This window comes from Selaginella moellendorffii, unplaced genomic scaffold, assembly GCF_000143415.4.
Source record: "Selaginella moellendorffii unplaced genomic scaffold, v1.0 SELMOscaffold_24, whole genome shotgun sequence".
Lineage (NCBI taxonomy): Eukaryota > Viridiplantae > Streptophyta > Lycopodiopsida > Selaginellales > Selaginellaceae > Selaginella > Selaginella moellendorffii.
Genome location: NW_003314285.1, coordinates 781,451 through 785,404, shown reverse-complemented (window position 1 = coordinate 785,404; position 3,954 = coordinate 781,451).

Genomic DNA, 3,954 nt, shown 5'->3' with positions numbered 1-3,954 from the left:
ACTTGTGTTAGTGGAGGTGGTATTGTTATTTCAAGTGATGAGGAATTTTCCTTGGACCTTGATTTTCCATGTCATTTTTCTTGTTAGTGTTTTGGCTTCACATTGGATCTTGAAGGTGGTTGAAGAAGAGTGTTAGTGCATTGTGGATATCCGAAGATGTGGTCTTCGTGATCAAGCCTTGGATGTTCATTTTGCACTTTGCGGATGTCGGTGTTGGATATCGGTTAGATGGGTAGAGATGTTCGAGGCTTAAACATACTATGGGTCATGAGAATTTGTGTTGAGGTGAACTATGTGAAGTTGTTGGTAGGAGGAAGTTGGTTGAGTCTTGAAAGTTTGCATTCCTGGACTGAGAGTTATTCTTTCTCTAGGATGGAAATTTTCCACAAATTTTCTTAAACTTTTCCAATGGCTAATCTATTGATCATTTTGTCCGAAAACCATTCCATTTTCGAAAGCCAATACAAACTAGTGAAGGGGTTGGAGTTAACTTCGGTTGGCTTAGATCTTAGTAAGTAGTTTGTATGATGCGACCCGAAAGGGATGCTAACTTTTGGGGCTAAAGCAATTGAGTTGGATAGAGTCTGGAGTTGGTGTAGAAAAGTGGCTGTTGCGCTTTTCTAAGAAAGGTGACCCTTGTGCCTTTCTTTTGTAGCATTGTGCTTGTGGCAGGTTGCACCTTGCATTTCGTTAGACTCTATGAGAGTAGTGAGTTCTCACTAATCTTGACTTGGTCTTGGTGGCCCTGCGCCTTGGCTGAGGATGGTGATGTCCAACTTAGTTGTTTGAGGTTGAGATGTTAATACCCGTACTATAGCTTTGTCTATGAGGAGGTTGTGTACCGATATGAGTCCAGCTCATGGTCTTCACTTTAGTTTCGACTGAGTGTTGATCACATAGCTAGCCTCTTCAAGGCATGCTCAGAGCTATTGACTAAATGCATTAGTGAGCTTATCGTGGTTGAGTTGGATTCGAGTGGTTATTCAGTTTGTGCTTGTCTATGAACTTTTATCTCGTACCTGGGGTATTGTGTTCATGTTGGACAAGTATGTAACTCGATGACATGAGTTAGTGTTCGGGTCTTGTGAATGCAAGTTGAAGGGTGATTGTTAGTTGCTTTGCGACTAGTGATTACTTGTAGACTTTGTCAAAAAGACTGTTAATACTTGCTTTGCTCGATGATGATTTAGCAGTGATGGGCTTGCTTTACCAGATGGTGTTGCGGAGGATCGTGTCGTTAGACTTACATGAGTTTTTCATGTTGACATGTCGACTCTACCTCTGTTGATGTCATTTGGTTACATTTAGTCCGTAGTGTTAGATTTCATTGAGTCTTGGACGTGGTGAATCACTCCTTGATGAAGTGTTATCTGTAACTAAGTTTTGTTGGAGGATTGGTCTCGGATACTGACTAAGGTGTCTTCGACTTTGGTTAGCTTGGTTGCTAGAAAGCTTTGAGTGGTGATTCACTCTTGCTTTCTTCTAGCTTTGTTATGGTGTTGATGACATTGAAGTGATGCCCTATCGTTGACATCGTTAGTATTGGATTCAGGTGAAATGAGATGTCTCTCCTTAGGATTGATATTGAGTTTCATTAGGCTTGATGAAGATAGTGTTGATGATTGGCTGTAGCTTTGTGTTGTTGGCATTCATGCAATTGCTAGTTAGCAACTGCATTGACGTTCAAACAAAGCTGAGTGGCAAGTTTGAGTTAGTTGTGTTTTAGACGAGATTATTTAGTAGAGGTTGAGCTTTAGCTTTTTCTTAAAAAGTAATTTAGTCGTGGACTATGCTAACTCTACAAGCGGAGGAGTTAGTGATCGATGTTAGAATGTTTGAATCCTTATTGAATTTGAGTTGGAATATATTGATCATTGATGATTCCTCTTGTGCTTGTTATGAAGTGAGTTACGTCTTGCTATAGATGGATTCATGGAGGATCGTTTAGTGATCACTTGTTGGGCATAACTTCATTGTGTTTAGCTTTTGGATTGATGCAGAAATGCTCTTCATTAGCTTTGCATTATGAAGTTTAGCTTATGGATGTGTTGAGGAGGATATTGTGGGTTGTACCATGATTTCTTCTTTAGCATTGAAGTTAGTTCATGCGAGACTCGTGATCATTGTTAGGCAAAAACTTAGCTATAAACTTCTTCGAGCTTTTGGTTCCTTGCGTTATTATGCTTGTGGTCCATTTGTTTGAAGTTATTGGGGAAGGCATTTTTGGCTCATTAGCTTCAATGTTGAAGTTAGTATTTGCATATGGCAATCATTGGTGATGATTGACTATCATCTAGGATAATTGATTATCCTTATCAAAATTTTTTTTGCTTGATTATTGTTGATATAGAATGATTCGCTATTTTTCTGGGTAGTGGATTCTTTCTTAGACGATGATTATGCATCTCTTTATTGATGGGATGATTGATGGTCTTTCGTGATAGTTAGTTATTCTCTTTGATAGCTTTTGGCTTTTCGCAATACCACATGTTCTTTGTGGTTTGCTCTGGATTGGTCTCTTGGGTTTGAGACATTAGTAGGATGTTGCTAACACTTACTTAGGCAACTTGAGTTCCTTAGTGTTATTGGCTGGGATCTATCTGAATTGGCTAGTGCAATGGTTGATATGAATAAGCGTTTGTTTGCATTGCAACATTCATTTTGTTCTGTTGATTATTGCTCGAGTTAGTTCTCATAGATTAGGATGTTATTTCCTTCGGGTGATACATTCACGAGCATTGTGCTTGTTAGTCAATGATACTTTGTGTTCTTTGAGTTGTGTTTTGTGAGTTGTTTGGCATGCTATCTGCCATTTTCGATAGTTAAATTTTATCATTGAGTTTCTTTGATGATCTACTTGCTATTGAATTTTGTTGGATGGTGATTCTTATGTTTATCAATTATGATGATCTTGGTGGTTTCTATGCTGTAATACTAGTTTATCAGATAATACCTTACTTGGAATACTTTTGTGTTCTAATATAAGATTTATTCACTGATAATTCCGACTCTAAGATATCATTGTCTATGACTTTGATATTGTCCGTCTATTAATCTTTGAGTTTGGGCCAGTAATAGGCAGACTGGCTTCGGCACTTCGTGTGCATGTTGAAATCTCTAGTCATGGGGTAGCTATTGTCGACTAGTCATATAACCCGCCTCTCTGTCGATGTTCCTTATTCCGTTGAAAGGGCGTGACCGTATAAACAACTCTAACTGCCTGTTTACAGTAGTCTATCTAAACCTTACCGACGGGTTTGGTTTCTTTGCTTAGGAGGGTTGGGGCCTCTGGCTTCTCTCTCTATGTTCCTGCGGGCAGGGGCATATCACACTTTTGTAGCTGGGTGACCCCCAGAGTAGCAAGGGTGGCTGACTTCGTTGGTCCTTTCCTTGTCGGCGACGGCCGGAAGGTGTCTGAGCTGGTAACGCATCCGCGTTAGACAAAGAGGTTGCTCCCTAACTCATTTAAGTTGGTGCATTTCTCACATAGTGTGAGTACCGTGAACTTTTTCTGGAGTTGTTTCCTTGGCAGTATTCTAGACTGGAGTATGCATCGACGAGGACGTCGATTTTCCCAAGGGGGGGAGAGTGTCGTGAATGTGACTTCAAGTATCGAAAGTTATCTGTCGGCCAGTCCTTACGGACACTCTTACCTTACTGCCACGATAGCAGGAGGTCGGTATTGCTGGACCCTTTATTAGTCCCTCTTGTTCAAGTGTTAGTAAACTGGACTTTGCATCTGTACTTGGCCGGATGAGCATAAGGAAGGAATTCCTAAGTGTCTATTTAGCTGAGCATACTCGGCCCGGCTTGTTAGTTCTCTTTTGCTCTGTCTTGCACTGGCTTGATAAGAACCCTCGCGTATTGAGATTGGTCCCTCAATATCGCTACATGATAGCTTACTGTGTCTGCCAAACACCCTCGCTATCATGCCCTTTGTGTTAGTCTCATTTC